At 46.0% G+C, this 17,614-nt stretch overlaps 1 pseudogene; it reads left to right on the top strand.

Moving 5' to 3' along the window:
• The first annotated feature begins 4,276 nt into the window (after positions 1-4,276).
• LOC120407814 lies at positions 4,277-17,614 on the top strand (annotated as a pseudogene).

The raw sequence follows: 17,614 nt of genomic DNA, 5'->3' as shown, positions 1-17,614 counted from the left end.
CTGCAGTAAGTCTGAGAACTAGAAAGGGGTTCTACCCCCAGTTGCAGCAGGACTGGGCAATAGAGTAGTTGGAAAAAAGAACAAATATGTATTTGATAACTAGAATTGAGCAATTAAGAGCATAGATCAAGACCCAGACAGCAACTCAAACCTGTGCCCAGAGCAAGTTGCAGGCTTTGAGACAGGATTTCCAGTTAGAAAAGGAAGCCCTGGCTAAGCAAGTACCAGTCCTTCAGGGACTTGCCAAAAGTTAACTATTTGTGCTCAGTCATAACAGCAGTGTGTTTGCTACAAGAGGAAATTAAATAATTAAACAGCAGTGGGTCATGTGTTTTGCCCAGGTGGCAAGCCTCACAAGGGAGGACTCGGGTAGTCTTGTGAGTTCAAATGTTTTAGGGAAAAGACCAGAAGGGTGGGGGCTAGTTGAGAAGCCAACCCCCCTTAGTTAATACTGGTAGTGGAGCAAATTGGTGTCTATGGAAGGAATGGTTCAGCTAGAAAAGAAGGATCGGGCCCAGGCAGGCAGGCAACAGACGGAGAGATTGGAAAACGGGTTGGAAACTTTTGAGGGTCTAGTGGAAGAAAGGAGTAAATAGGTATATACATGGGAATTTCAAATACCCAGGAGGATACTTGGAATAGTGATTTAAGTTGAGAAAAGTGGTTGTTGGAGAAACAAGTGAGTGATTTAAGGCAGTGTGAAAAGTTAACTCCATAGTTGCTGGAGGGAACAGCAGTTGAACTTTGTAAAAATGCTAAAGAGAAAAATTCTTGGTGTTTTTGAAATGTTTGTAAATAAATTCAGGCAAGGAAATTATTAGATTGCAATCATTTGGTTATGACCCATTTAGTTGAATTATCTAAAAAAAATGTTTATATAGTGCTATGTAATTGAAATCTTATTAGGTTCTAAAGGCACTATAAGTGGTGATGTTTTCTTTCAGTGTTTAAAAAGCAGGAGTTACAAGTACAAAGCAAGTCAGGAAGCATCTGTATTGATGCAAGTTATCTAACTGATAAAGTAGAAGTCACTGAGACCTAAGCTGCCTATGAAACATATATATATATGAAAATATGGGGTAATTCCCCTGTTTTGCCTGAAATCAACGAAGGTATTTGTATATTTTCAGTGATGATTGACTGCCCAGAAAGGGTAGACTCCTGTTTTTGTCTTTCAGATAATCAGAGAAAACTGATGCTAGCTGAACAGCATTCAACATACCATGCCTTTGATGGCACAGTAAAAATTATGTTTTGTGTTTTATGTTCTGTCTTGTGGTGTTTGTCTCGTGGCCAGAATTGTTTTGTTTATGGGATAGTCTGGATTGGAATGTAGATACTTGTTTTGTTCAACTTGGAATACAAAGTGTTTGGATAAATTGGGAAAAATATGGTATACTAAAGTCTAATACATCTCCTTAAGTAAGAGAAAGAGAAACTTTATTGGCCAAATCTTTTAATTGAAAATTGTTAATAAAACTTGCATACCAATAGTTTTTGGAAGCAAGGACATGGAAAGTTAACCCACTCCCCATATTGTACATGGGATCCTTCTGGCTATCTCAGATTTCTAGCCAGAGGGCTGGGGATGGTGGGAAACTATTGGACTAGAGGTTGTATGAAATAAACTCATCTAAGTGGGTGTGCTTATCCTAGCTTGTTGTCCCAAAGCTCTGGAAAAAGTTATTTTAGTAAAAGGATAGATGTGACAAACTTTAAATAATAAGACTAATGTACTGTATAAAGGCAATGTATATGTGTTCATTGTTAGAAAAAGATGTATAAGTGAAGGCTAAGTTTCCTTTGTAGGTTAAAAGAAGCCAAAAAGGAAAAAGGAAGAAGAACGAGTTAACTGAGGAAAAATAGCTAACATGCTGAGTTTAAAGATAGGGCATTAGCCCCATTCAAAGACACTGCTCTCAGCTAAGACTTAGCTAATAACCAAGACAAGGGGGGCTTAAATGTGCCCACACAGCTGTAAAGTCTGCAAATTGCTGACAGGCACTAATAAAATGTGTTAGGTTTCTTTTTTTCACAGGTAAAACCGCACTACACAAAGACCCTAGGAGGCCTGCCACTTCTTGGAACCAGAAAACTGGATCGATGTAAAGCTCCACCAGCGAAAGACTGCTTTGGCTCTATGCTGGAAAGACCCTTATTAAGTCCTGCTGACCACCAACAGCGTTGTGAAGTGTTAGAATCCAGGATTTCCTGACCAAAAAGGACATTATGAACTGACCCTGGTGAAGAAACAAAGAATTATACACTGGCAGGAAGAAATTAGTGGACCCTGTTTGAGACTGTGGTATTGATTAAATTTTGGGGTTTATTCTACAGGCTGCGCCCTGTGGTTTGGATAAATCCTTCAGCATGTATTGCTCACAAGGGGCTGCCATTAGCTTAGCACAACAGAGAGCCTAGGTTGTTTCCTCTGTAAGAAGAGGGAATTGACCAGATCCCTGTGGACTCAGGCCAATAATACAGCAGCCATTTGAAATATTCTTACAAGCTGGGAACATGATAAGAAATTGGGCCAACTAGAAAAGGCCACTAGTCTTATTTTTAAAGCTCAGCTATCTTAAGTACAGGCTGGAGTTGGTGAGTTACATGTCATTTCCACCCTTAGTTCTGTGACCCAGACGTTACTGACAGAGATGGTATTGAAAATCACTGAGACTGGGAAGGTATTGCAGTGGGATCTGGTATATTTAGATGGATCTTGAGCACCAGACTTGGCCCACTGCCCTTACAGACTATCAGGAACCATCTGATCTGTGGTCATGATGACATACTTGGACTCTTTCTGGATGGAAGTATGGACATTCACAGTGCTCCTTCCAAGCATATGGACCGGTTAGAGTGGGTGTGGGCTTCCACATACCGAATCCTACCGGGTCCATAGGGAGGATGAATGTGGAACTGAATACCCCAGCTCTCTAGAGTTTAATTGTTTTTTGTCTTCAAAGTATGAGAAAACTCAGCCAAATGTTTGTTGAGTATTCTCAAAGGGGGGAATTGTTGGTGCCATTAGGCATAGCCCTAGATAACTCAGGAGGGTGGAAAATCACAGTATTAATGAAGCTTTTCTGTACCAGGCCTGAATGAACCAAAGTTAATGCTATGTTTGTCCAGAGTGCCTCCATGTCTAAACTCTGATTGAACTCCCAGGTCAGAATTGAGAATGGAATGTGTAACAGCTTCTTATCAGTATAACACTGACACCAGAAGATAGTAAACAGGGGCCCTACTTGTGTTTAGTTTAGAAAGAGGAGGAGGGAAGGGGAGACAAAGTAATAAATTCAGAAGTAAACCAAGGTAACAGCCTTGAAAAGTTACAAGATGAATTGTTTGCTGTCAAGGATGATTTAATTGTTAACTATACAATATGTGTACTATATAGGAGGGGGGAGGAGACTAGTGGGGGGTAATGAGGATGCCTAGTTGAAGTCATGTATAAGAAGAGACACACAGCTTGCATCTGTGTGCAGGATTTGAGATTGTAATATCTCCCTTGCACCATTATTTGGGCTCAAATAAACTTTTTCTGCATTCTCCACCTTGGTGTGTTATTTGGAACGAAGCACACCGGGCAACGAACCACTGTTTGCTGCCTCAGGCCTTTTGGGCCAGCAACAGGAGCTTATTGTGCTTGGTGAGCGAGGCAGTCTTGTGAGCCTCTAGGGATTGAGGGTAGGTGTGTGAGCCTCTGTGGAATCAGCAATATACTCAGGGAATGTCTTTGTGAGCGTGTGTGTTAGGAAATAATTAAGAGAGAATGTCCTGTGTATAAGCAACGGGTAATTAGCTAAAGGCAAAGTCTCAGGTTCCCAAAACAAGTGGCCTCACTAATACCAAGAATGGATTCAGGAGTCAGGGCAGTGTGGAAGCAGTCCTGGCTCTGATAGGCATGGCACTTGAGTGCTCTGTGCCGCAAATTGTAGGAATGTTACACTTCTCAAGCGGCTGAAGTGGTTCCCACACCCCCACACTTGATCAGGAGACTCACTGATAAAGCGCCGACCAGGTGCATACTTCGGGAGTACACAATGCATAAGGCACCAATCAGGGGAGGGGGCGAAGTAGTTGGATTATGTTAGCACATGCGCATAATAGCATGATTTATGTAACCACTTATAATAAATAGACGTGGACAGCCCCGTTGGGGGCGGCTCCACGGCACTCCACCGGAACAGACTGACTGACTTGGCTTCATTCATTGCTACATCTGGTGACCCCGACGTGATACCCCCTGCTCACCGGCTGGAAAAGCCTCCGATGCATCGACCCTCGCTAAATAGCCCTGTTTCGTGAGTATGGGGGGGAAATTGTCAGCTCAGCAAAAGGTTCATGCAAAACAGCTGCAAGATATCATACGACAGACTGGCAGGCCAGTTTCCCTGGGTCAGTTAGAAAAGCTATTAATTGAAATCAATCGCCAATGTCCTTGGTACCCGGATCACGGGTCACTGTCAGTAGAAGATTGGATAAAGATAGGGGCGACACTGCACGCAGAGCCTAGAGCTGCGGTGCAATGGCTCCTGCTTTGGCAGCGATGTACAGAGGCTCTGGATTCAATCAGAGTTGGAGCGTTATCCAGGGCTATCCTTCTCGCCCCCGTGCCTTGGGCCCCCCCTCCTTACCCTCTGATCTTGCCCCCTCTGCCGCTTGAGGCGGTACCCGAATGCCATGATGCATGTCCGGGTACGGATGGCTCTTCACAGCTGAATTTTCAGCTGTCCCCTTTTCAGGCAATGATACACAGGGAGGAGATGGGAGAATTGAGCAGCGAGGGAGGACAGAGCTCCAAAGAGATAAGGGAGCTACTGGCTGCCTTCCCAGTGACACATCGCCCAGGCAACGCAGAGGGGGAGGTTGAGGTGGACATTACAGCCCTCCCCTATTCTGTTCTGCGAGAGGCGAGACGAGCGGCTACTGAGTCTGGATTGGAATCCACCTTTACCCGAGGCATGTTAGAATAAATTAATCATCACAAGAAAGAAATACAGTGGCTGCAGAAAGAAATCGAACGCCATAAGAAGGCATTGGGGGGGGGCCTATACTCCCGAGCAATTGTATGGAGCAGGACAGTTCGCCGCTATACGAGAGCAGGCAGATAATCCTGATGCCCAGTGGGAATTAATGAGGAAACTCGCTTATCGGTATCCTCCTTGAGGGATCAGGATACTGGAGCTGACGTTACAGTCATCTCCGCTCGGCAGTGGCCGTCCACCTGGGACAAATCCGAAGTGCCAGCCATTTGGGGAGTGGGCGGATTGCAGGCTGCTCAATAAAGCACCCGATGGATTGCTCTTACTCCGCGAGAAGGGGGAAAGGAGATTCTCCTTAAGCCCTATATTATGGATATTGCTGTATCCCTATGGGGAAGAGACTTGTTAAGCAAATGTGGATTGCATTTTACTATTCATTACTGAGGCCGGGGCTGTTAGTGCCTGGCCAAGTTTTGTCGCTTTTGCTTGGGTGTAGTTAGGCCCCCCTTTCTCTTGGCTGTTCGCCAAGTTCTGGTAGCTAGTGGTGTTTTTGACTGAGGCCAGAAATTTATCTTCAGCCTTTTTCAGTTAATTCATTTTGTTCACATTTTACCATTCATGATTGAGTTTACTACCCTTTCCCTTGTATGGCTAATCAGTACCCCTGTGTGGGTGGAATAGTGGCCACTGCCCCAGGAGAAGTTTTTTGCATTGTGTCACTTATGTGAGGAACAATACCAGGCGGGCCATGTGGAAAAATCCACTAGCCCCTGGAATTCGCCAGTTTTTGTTATCAAGTAGAAATTTGGTACATGGCGAATGCTCCATGATTTTAGAGCGATTAATGCATGCAACCCATGGGACCCCTGCAGTGTGGAACCCCAAATTCCAGTTTTATCCCATATGATTGTTGGTTTATGATAATAGGTTTTAAAGATTGTTTTATTAATGATTTTTCCTTGTTTTAAAGATAGGGAGCTTATTTTTCCCAGGGAGGTGGTGGTGGTTTTTATTTGATTTTCTGGACCCCTGCCCCCGGGCACGATGGGGTTAATTCTCCCTGGTTTTATGCCGGAAAATATGGCATTTAGATAGTCCCCAGGGTAATAGATAGTGATTATGTGGAAAAAAATTATGTTTAGATTTGGGCTCATATGCCAAAACAGCAGCACCAAGGGGACTCATGGGCCCAGATGGTGATCCTTCCCTTCCCTTTTTGGCTAATATATTTTGCTATTGCCCGGCCGAGTCCTGCCGTTTTCATTGCAGCTTTTCTTGGCTGTTCGCCAAGTTCCCCTTCTTCTTGGCTGTTCGCAAAGCCCTCCCTTTCTCTTGGCTGTTCGCCAAGTTTCAATTCTTGTACGTGGTGTCCTTGAGGTCAGCGTTTTTTTTTCCTTTAACTTTTTCAGTTAACCCATTCTGTTCCTTTTGGATTCCATTGATAGTCATGCATTTTTTTATTGAAATGTTAAATTTTTAGTGAAGCATTTAATGATCCCCCTAATTTAAGCCCAATATATTGTTTGAACCTGTAATTATTGTGCAAGTTTTTTTTATTATCCCGAACTGGGTGTTAACCCCCGCGGCCTTTTAGTCAATCAAATTTGGCAATTGGATATTATGCTTTATTCCCCTTTTTTTTCCCTGGAAACATTTACATGTTACTATTGATACCTACTTTCATTACATTTGGGCCACCCCCCAATGGGGCGAATAGGCCAAATATGTAATTAATTACATTTTTGCTGCGGTGGCCGTAATGGGCCGCCCCCCCGATAGATAAAAATCGATAATGGCCCCGCCTACATTTTTTACAGATTTGCAGATTTCTGCACGCAGTGGCAAATTAATCACGTTTTTGGTATTTTGTATAACTCCACAGGTCAAGCCATTGTGGAACGGATCTATCATACACTTAAAGAGTCCCTGAAAAAGCAAAATAAAACAGTGGGGGATGATGGGCCAACCATGGGAGCCAAGCAAAATTAATTAGCGATAGTTTTGTTTACCCTAAATATTTTAAATATCTTTCAGAATTTTACAGCCACTGAATGATATTTAAGACGGAAACCCCGCTCCCATGCCCATCTGTCAAATATAGGCAGAGCCCAGACCCTAATTGGTATGGCCCCGTTCCATTGATAACCTGGGGACGAGGGCATGCCGCTGTGCTTACTCCCACAGTTTCATTGTGGGTCCCTGCCAAGGATGTGCGACCGTGGCACAATGACGTGGCATCAAAGCCTCAAGAACCCGATATTCAACTTCAATCTGACCCTAACCGAGACCTTTCCAGTGTGCCGAGCCACAAAGACGGCACCAAAGGTTACCTGGGGGCAGGTGAAACGACTGGCGCAGCAGGCTCAGCAAACGCTGGAGAATAACAAGGCCAAGCCTACCCCCGAGAATTTTACTGCTGTTATCTTTGCTTGTTGATTGCTAATTCCTTTACCATATTGTTGTGTTGTTTTTGTGTGTTACAGGCTAGGGCCAAACCCGAATTGCATAACCGTATGTGTTGTAATATATGGGCTTGACTTGTGATCCTTGCCAATCGATCCTCCTTTTGTTTACAGCAGGCCCCTGAGATGCATGGCCTGTTGGGCACCTGCCTGGTCCCAGTATGTAAGGCACCAGGCGATGCTGCACATGCAACGGGGATGTTTAAATTTATAAATGCCATATTAGATAATTGAGCGGCAATTGATTACCTGCTATTGCTTAGCCATGTGGGATGTGAGGAGGTATATGGCATGTGTTGTTTTAATCTGACAGACAATTCTAAACGGATTTATGCACACATAGATAACCTCCAAGAATTGGCACAACACATTCAGCAGGACAGGAACCCACCATGGTGGGATGACCTCTGGGCGTGGCTGCCATCCATGGGATGGGTCCAAACTGTTTTGCAATATGTTTTGATTGTTACTGCCTGCTTGATTGGTTTTTGTTGCTTTGCTCAGTGTAGTCCTAATAATATTAGGATGTGCTTTACACCCTGTCGGCGCAAACCCCTGCCTACATTCCAAGCCGTCATGTATGCCCATAGAATCATGAAACTTGCGGACCAGGCACGGGTCGACAAAACAGAAAAGGAGGGGATGTAGGAATGTTACACTTCTCAAGCGGCTGAAGTGGTTCCCACACCCCCACACTTGATCAGGAGACTCACTGATAAAGCGCCGACCAGGTGCATACTTCGGGAGTACACAATGCATAAGGCACCAATCAGGGAAGGGGGCGAAGTAGTTGGATTATGTTAGCACATGCGCATAATAGCATGATTTATGTAACCACTTATAATAAATAGACGTGGACAGCCCCGTTGGGGGCGGCTCCACGGCACTCCACCGGAACAGACTGACTGACTTGGCTTCATTCATTGCTACAGCAAATGTAAGTCACGCTGAGACCTGGACATATTAGTTTTTTTCCTAGTTGTGGATTTGGAAAATGAGCAATCGTTTCTAGCGCGTGGCAGTGCATTCTGGCAGAAGATGCCCTGGAAGATGAAAACACAAACACAGATGCTTGCATGAATGCTTGTCAAATGCTCTGAGGTCCTGGCACGGAAGATGCTAGAGAAGTACAAAGCATTACTACTATTTCTGCCCAGAGAGCTATACCTCAAACTCTGCTATCACTGTAGAGGGGCACTCAGTAACTAAGAAAACAGAAAAAGCAGAGAACCAGTTGACACAAATAAAGTCGAGCACTTTGGGCACCAAGTAAATGCTTTAACCGATACAGGCTTTCATAGTATCTTTCTGATTGCTCAGAGCTCCAATATGAAACTGGAGAAAAGCCTGGTGAGTATCTTTCTGCTTCATTCTGGAAAATAATCAGCTCTCAAACCTTTCCTCTAAGGCCGCATAATTCAGAAATCCTCAGTTGCAAGGCAGGGAGCTGACACAGTGTTGGCTCCATAAATCCACTCTCCCCCCACACTCCCTATCACACTCCACACCCCCCCCCTTTGAAAAGCACGTTGCAGCCACTTGAACATTGAGATAGCTGCCCATAATGCAGTGCTCCCAATGCAGCTGCAAATGTGGCCATGACAGTGCGCTGGCAGCTGTCAGTGTGGACAGACTGCAGCACTTTCCCTACTCAGCTGTATGAAGACAGGTTGAACTCCCAGCACTGTACAGCTGCAAGTGTAGCCAGACCCTAAGATATAAACTTGTATTACTAATGTAAACATGTTAAGTGGAAGCCATTAAAGGTGCTTCAGAATCAATAAGCTGTGAGTGGGTTTGTTTACCTGCAAGCCTTCCTATGTACCTGTCTTCCAGCTACTAGGCTGTGAAAGAGATCTTACAGTGACATGTGATCATGTCACCTGAACTGGAATCCATCTTAAACCTGGCACTTTTCCATTTAGAAGGAGGGGTGGGAACCTAGAGAGAGACAAAGGATTCCTGCCTTGTGCCAAAGCAATAAAAGGGGGTGGAACTGAACAAATGGGGGCTGCCAGTCATGAGAAATCCCCTAGCTACCACTTGAGCTGGAACAAGGACTGTACCAGGGGAAGGGATTGGGCCCAGACTAGGAAGGAGTCTAGTCTGTGAAAGAAGCTTATTGGAACATCTCTGAGGGTGAGATTTATCTGTATTCAGTTTCTTAAATGTATTAGACTTAGACTTGCGTGTTTTGTTTTATTTTACTTGGTGACTTACTTTGTTCTGTCTTATTACTTGAAACCACTTAAATCCTACTTTTTATACTTAATAAACAAAAGTGATCTTATTAATGAACTCAGAGTAAGTGATTAATACCTGGGAGAGCAAACAGCTGTGCATATCTCCCTATCAGTGTTATAGAGGGCGGACAATTTATGAGTGTACCCTATATAAGCTTTATACAGAGAAAAATTGGATTTATTTGGGGTTTGGATCTTCTTGAGAGCTGGGTGTCTCGGTGCTGGAGACAGGAGTACCTGATGAGTGGTTTTCAGTTAAAACTTGCAGCTTTGGGGACATGGTTCAGACCCTGGGTCTGTGTTGCAGCAGGCTAGCATGTCTGGCTGAACAAGGCAGGGTTCTGGAAGTCCCAAGCTAACAGGGGAAATGGGCTCAGAGGTAGTTTCATTACGTCAGGTAACAGTCCCAAGGGGGTCTCTGTGACCAAACCCATCACACATGGTTCTTGCACCTCCAGCACATTGCTATTTACATCTTAACGGGGTGTGGATGTTGCAGTAAAAACTATTCCAAGCAGAGAACTAGCAGATGAGCCCCTTGTTCTATGATCAACAATCCCTGTGGCATCCAGAAATCCTGAGCCCCACAATCAGATGAGCTGTTCCATGGTTTTTTCATGAGTTTCTTTGAACCGTGAGCTCCACTCAGACCTTTGATTCAGTGATGCTGTGGTGACTGCTGCTGAAACCTCATATTACACCACATAGCCACAGGCACAAGTGCTTCTCACGGTGCACAAGCATTCACACCATTGTGATTGCATTTGCTGTGAGCAAGACGAAGTATTACCAGGCAATGGGCTGGATGGCCTGACTTAATCGGAATCTTCCATGCCTACCTCTTATTTCAGCACACTGTAGTTTAACCATCTGGTATTCCTACTTTCATCCTTTCATCTCTCCTTGTTTCCCAGGTACATGAGGGCTATCGGCAGCCCCTGCTTTAGCAATGATCAGGCTCATAGTCACCCCGAAGATATCCCTTGCTGATGAACCACTGAAAATCCAGGTCTCTGGCTTGCCCCCGTCCCAGCTGGTGACCCTCCAAGCCTCTCTGACCGATGAGAAAGGGGTGCCCTTCTACTCCCAAGCACTCTACTGGTCAGATAAGGCTGGAGAAGTGGACCTGGAGCGGGCTGCTGCCACTGGAGGGGATTACACAGGTGTGCAGCCCATGGGTCTGTTTCAGTGCCTGAAGCCAGAAAAGCTGTTCCACAGGCTGATGAAGCGGATGTGATGCAGAGTCCCTTCCGGGTCCGCCTGGACTTGTTCGACTCCATCATTTGTTTTCTCACCCCGCGATCAGCCTGCAGCCAGCCAGACTGTGGAGAGGTGGTACGTGGCACCTGGAGTACAGCGGGTGCAGATCAGAGGCAGCAGAGTCCGCTGGAGCCCTCTTCCTCCCTCCAGGTGAGAGAATCCCCATCTCCTCGGTTCTAGAATGGGGAGAATGGGCCATAAAGAAGAACTTGATTCAGCAAAGGTTGCTTTTTCTCTTCACGACGGGTCTGCCAACTGATTGCAATCTCCTCCAATGTATTTGTTTGCCAGATAATTTCTGTGACTAATTCCTGGCCTGAAGATTTTCCCAGCAGTTTGTCATGAGCACTAGCCAATGCAGCAAATCTCAGCTGCATTGGCTAGTGCGGCAGAGCTCTGACCTTGTGCCCGTGGGTCCCGCGCTTCCAGGCGGTTTATGCTAGCCTCAGGGGCTCACTGCAACCCTCCATGTAGCCCTTCTCCTTCTAGGGCCAGGGTTACAGTCTACTGAGCCCTTCTCATCATAAGCCAGCAAGGAGGTTGGCGAGAGAACTCCCACCGTCTCTGTTGTCCCTACGAGGCGTGTTTCAGAACAGTTTAGCCTCCTGTCCTGACAGAGATCTGTCTTCCCTTCCCAGGAGATGTTCCTGTAGTGGCGGGTTGGGGGGGAACCTGGGTCCTCCCTCTACTCCGGGTTCCGGCCCAGGGACCCTAATGGTAGGGACCCAGGTAGGGACCATTGTATTGTGGAGGTAGATGCGTGGTTGCACAGGTGGTGTCGAAGAGAGGGCTTTGGATGTTGTTCCAGGAAGAAGGACTGCTAGGAAGAGATGGGATCCACATAACGAAGAGAGGGGAGAGTATCTTTGCAGGCAGGGTTGCTAACCTAGTGAGGAGGGCTTTAAACTAGGTTTGCTGGGGGAGGGAGACCTAAGCCTGGAGGTAAGTGGGGAAGTGGGATACCGGGAGGAAACACAAGGAGGAGGGTGCCATAGGGAGGCCTTCCTGAGTCATACTGAGAAAGTAGGGCAACCAGCTAGTTATCTTAGGTGCTTGTACAGGAACGCAAGAAGCCTGGGAAACAAGCAGGAAGAACTGGAAGTCCTGGCACAGTCAAGGAACTATGATGTGATTGGAATAACAGAGACGTGGTGGGGTAACTCACATGACTGGAACACTGTCATGGATGGGTATAAACTGTTCAGGAAGGACAGGCAGGGGAGGAAAGGTGGAGGAGTTGCACTGTATGTAAGAGAGCAGTATGATTGCTCAGAGCTCCAATATGAAACTGGAGAAAAGCCTGGTGAGAGTCTTTGGGTTAAGTTTAGACGTGGGAGCAATGTGGTGGGCACCCGCTATAGACCACCAGACCAGGAGGATGAGGTAGACAAGGCTTTCTCCAGACAACTAACAGAAGTTTCCATATCACAGGCCCTGGTTCTCATGGGTGACTTTAATCACCCCGATATCTGCTGGGAGAGCAATACAGCAGTGCACAGACAATCCAGGAAGTTTTTGGAGAGGGTTGGGGACAACTTCCTGGTGTAAGTGCTGGAGGAACCAATTAGCTCCCATTATCCTCTTGACCTGTTGCTCACAAACAGGGAAGAATTGGTAGGGGAAGTAGAAGTGGGTGGCAACCTGGGCAGCAATGACCATAAAATGGTCGAGTTCAGGATCCTGACAAAAGGAAGAAAGGAGAGCAGCAGAATACGGACCCTGGACTTCAGAAAAGCAAATTTTGATTTCCTCAGGGAACTGATGGGCAGGATCCCCTGGGAGGTTAATATGAGGGGGAAAGGAGTCCAGGAGAGCTGGCTGTACTTTAAAGAAGACTTATTGAGGGCACAGGAACAAAGCATCCCGATGTGCAGAAAGAATAGCAAATATGGCAGGCAACCAGCTTGGCTTAACAGAGAAATCTTCGTTGGTCTTAAACACAAAAAGGAAGTTTACAAGAAGTGGAAACTTGGACAGATGAATAGGGAGGAGTATAAAGATATTGCTCGAGCATGCAGGGGTGTACAATGGAAGGCCAAAGCACAATCGGAGTTGCAGTAGCAAGGGATGTGAAGGGTCACAAGAAGGGTTTCTACAGGTATGTTAGCAAGAAGAAGGTTAGGGAAAGTGTGGGACCCTTACTGAATGGGGGAGGCAACCTAGTGAGAGATGATGTGGAAAAAGCTGAAGTACTCAATGCTTTTTTTGCCTCGGTCTTCACAGACAAGGTCAGCTCCCACAATGCTGCACTGGGTAGCACAGTATGGGGAGGAAGTGAGCAACCCTCAGTGGTGAAAAAACAGGTTAAGGACGATTTAGAAAAGCTGGACATGCCCAAGTCTGTGCATCCGGATCTAATGCATCCGAGGGTGCTGAGGGAATTGGCTGATGTGGTTGCAGAGCCATTGGCCATTATCTTTGAAAACTTGTGGCGATCGGGGGAGGTCTTGGACGATTGGAAAAAGGCAAATATAGTGCCCATCTTTAAAAAAGGGAAGGAGAATCTGGGGAACTACAGATCAGTCAGCCTCACCTCAGTCCCTGGAAAAATCATGGAGCAGGTTCTCAAGGAATCCATTTTGAAACACTTGGAGGACAGAAAGGTGACCAGGAGCAGTCAACATGGATTCACCAAGTGCAAGGCATACTGACCAACCTGATCACCCTCTATAATGAGATAAGTGGCTCTGTGGATATGAGGAAAGCGGTGGATGTGATATACTTTGACTTTAGCCAAGCTTTTGATACGGTCTCCCACAGTATTCTTGCCAGCAAGTTTAAAAAGTATGTATTGAATGAATGGACTAAAAGGTGGATAGAAAGCTGGATAGCTTATCAGGCTCAATGGGTAGTGATCAACGGCTCCATGTCTAGTTGGCAGCCACTATCAAGGGGAGTGCCCCAGGGGTTGGTCCTGGGGCTGGTTTTGTTCAACATCTTCAGTAATGATCTGGATGATGGGATGGACTGCACCCTCAGCAAGTTTGCGGATGACACTAATCTGGGGAGAGAGGTAGATAAGCTAGACGGTAGGGGTCCAGAGGGTTCAGGGGGTCCTAGACAAATTGAAGGATTGGACCAAAAGAAATCTGATGAGGTTCAACAAGGACAAGTGCAGAGTCCTGCCCTTAGGATGGAAGAATCCCAGGCATGGCTGGGACCGACTGGCTAAACAGCAGTTTAGGACAGAAAAGGACCTGGGGATTACATTGGATGAGAAGCTGGATATGAGTCAGCAGTGTCCCCTTGTTGCCAAGAAGGCTAACAGCAGATTGGGCTGCATTAGTAGGAGCATTGCCAGCAGATCGAGGGAAGTGATTATTCCCCTCTATGCGGCACTGGTGAGGCCACATCTGGAGTATTATGTCCAGTTTGGGGCCCCCACTACAGAAAGGATGTGGGCAAATTGGAAAGAGTCCAGCAGAGGACAATGAAAATGATTAGGGGTCTGGGGCTCATGACTTATGAGGAAAAGCTTAGGGAACTGGGCTTATTTAGTCTGCAGAAAAGAAGAGTGAGAGGGGATTTGATAGCAACCTTCAACTGCCTGAAAGGGGGTTCCAAAGAGGATGGAGCTTGGCTGTTCTCAGGTGTGGCAGATGACAGAACAAGAAGTAATGGTCTCACGTTGCAATGGGGGAGGTCTAGGTTGGATATTAGGAAAAACTATTTCACTAGGAGGGTGGTGAAGCACTGGAACTGGTTACTTAGGGAGGTGGTGGAACCTCCATCCTCAGAGGTTTTTAAGGCCCGGCTTGACAAAGACCTGGCTGAGATGATTTAGTTGGGGTTAGTCCTGCTTTGAGCAGGGGGTTGAACTAGCTGACCTCCTGAGGTCTCTTCCGACCCTAATCCTCTATGATTCTGTGAATCCATGCTTCCCTTTCCTTGTTTAAGTCTCTGGTTTTCACTCATTTTATCTTCCTTGTTCTCCTCAGGGGAAGGTCCTTTTCCAGGGCTGATTGACATGTTTGGTGGCATGGGTGGACTCACTGAATTCCGAGCCAGCCTCCTTGCCAGTCGTGGCTTTGCTGCACTGGCCCTAGCTTACTTTGCGTATGAAGACCTGCCCAGTTTTCTAGATGAGGTGGATCTGGAATATTTTGAGGAAGCTGCCAACATACTCTTGGAACATCCAAAGGTACCTTCTGCTCACGGATAAGTTCTATATCTTGTCTCCTATCACAACCACTGCTGAAGAAAGCCAACAAACCTCCATAAGGTGTAGCTTGTGTCTCTAAGTATATAACTACCTTGCAAAAAGCAGTGTGTTCTTAACTTGGGTTAGCTGACCCAGGTTAGAAGAGCTGTGAGGTCACAGCAACGTGACTTTTAACTCAGGTAAGTAGTTCAAGGTCATCCCCATTCTCCCATATAATCTTTAACTTGAGTTACTAACCTGAGTCATAAGCTGAATTGCTGTGTCGTCACTGCTATTTTAACCCGAGTTAGCTAATGTTGGTCAGCTAAGCTGAGTTAAGAACACACCATTTTTTTGCAGTGTAGACATATCTTGAATTACTGCCTGGTCCATATTGCAACTCCCTGAAAGCCCCGCCATCAACGGGGTATTCTTCCCCACTGTCACACCTTCCAGGGAAGACAAAGATGACCAACTGCAAGTTTTATTCTCCTGTTGAGTATGCTCAAAGGTGCTCCAGACTTCATCTTATCTTTGGCCTTCTGACTAGATCACAATCTTCTCTGCTTCACAGAATGGGTCCTGTTGGGTCTGTAGTAAAACTAGCTCTGCGTTCAAAGAGGAACATGTCCTATCATTTTGAGTCCCACCCAGCGTTAGGCACTACAGCTTGTTACTGAGCAAGGCAATAGGGTCAAGACACCAGGGATTTTAATCTAACATTTTTTGGGAGCAGGGAATGCAATGGGATTTCCAAGGGAGATGGAGTAGACAGAACCTCATCTTCTTCTGAAGGATGACATGGCTGGTGGTACAACCCCATTCTCTTCCCTCATATTGCTCAGTAGAGTTAACATCACTAGGTCAAGCCCCTGCCTGCTATCTCAAATGTCTGCCCAGCTATCAACAAGCACATATGTAATCAAAGTTGTTGTTTTTTTAAAAGCAGAGGTGGTGATGGTGGTGGTAGGGAGACAGAGAGCTAATTTCCAAGGTAATTATGACAGCCACATTTAAACTGGAAAGTATGGGGAGTGGATACATAGTTCTGGAGATGGAGATAGCAAGATGGATATTTGCAGTTAATACTTATAATTGCACATTTAATTTAATTGCACAATTGCATGTAGAAAGCTGAATATTTACATACATCTAACTGGCCATGTGCAAATACAGTCTGCATTTGCTGTCTTGGTGTTTGCCTTGCATAATTTAAGGTGCAGTGGTGAATATCTATCTTTCAAACTTATGTCAGTTGGATGCTTATGTTATCTTGACTTACTAGTGAAGATCCAGATATCTTGGTGATGGCCACACTAAATATACTTAGATAAGACTGTCACTGTTGTGCCACTTGATCAGAGAACAGGAATCATTTAAAGGGAAGAACAAACACACAAAGACTGGACATTAATTTAATGTTTAATGTATTTCTTTATGGCGTGTTTTCAGGTGGGAGGAGCAGGAATTGGTGTGGTTGGAACCTGCAAAGGTGCTGAGATTGCCCTGGCAATGGCAACGTTCCTACCACAGATCACAGCTACCGTTTGCATTAACGGGACCAATGCCATCCATGGGACTGCACTGCGCTACCGTGATCTCCACATCAGTCCAATACCTTACAAATTAGAGTGTGTGCGGCAAATGCCCCTGGGGCTGCTCTCTTTCTTCAGTGTCACTGGGGATACTCGAGCAGAGGCAAATGAAGGTAGCATCATCCCTGTTGAAAAGGCCCAGGGTCAGCTCCTCTTCGTCGTGGGAGAAAGCGACCAGAACTACAACAGCAAAGCATATGCTGAGGAAGTGATGGAGAGGATGAGGAGACATGGGAGAAAGAACTGCACCCTGCTGTCTTATCCAGGCGCTGGGCACCTGATAGAGCCCCCGGGGTCCCCGTTCTGCCCCTGCTCAAGGACTCCCTTTTTCGTCTTGCCCTTGATGTGGGGAGGTGAAGCCCAACCCCATGCCGCAGCACAGGAACATTCTTGGAGAGAGATCCAAAAATTCCTTTGGCACCACCTGTGCCCAACAGGAATCAGCAAACTCTGAAAACAGGGAGCCCTGGACCGAAAAGTTTCTGTGCCCCATGCCCTCCTGAACCCGATCAAGAAATATTGTAACCATCTGTGAATTCTGGATATCAACTGAAAGAGAAATACACCACGTTGGGGGCGAGGGTGCATTTCCAACCACTACAACGTGGACATCTTCTCTTGTAGGCCTGCAGCCAATAGCAGGTGGGAAACACAAATGCATGAACAAGAATGATTTGATCTAGTAGAAGGCAGACATGTGCTTGGGGCCTGATCCAGCTCTCACTGAAATCTGTGGGAACTGGATCAGAATCTGGTAGTGGTTTCTCTCTGCAGAGTTCTATGCAAAATTTCCCAGCTTGAGTTTTTGCTTCAAGCGAATCCCAAATTTTAAGGGGAAAAATACTGAAATCACGGAAGTCGACTGTGATGGGTAGAGTTACCACCTTTCCAAACCAGCCCTTGACCAGATTCACTGGCCCCGATT

The sequence above is a fragment of the Mauremys reevesii genome, linkage group 6, assembly GCF_016161935.1.
Source record: "Mauremys reevesii isolate NIE-2019 linkage group 6, ASM1616193v1, whole genome shotgun sequence".
Lineage (NCBI taxonomy): Eukaryota > Metazoa > Chordata > Testudines > Geoemydidae > Mauremys > Mauremys reevesii.
This window is presented reverse-complemented; position numbering and strand designations above follow the sequence as displayed.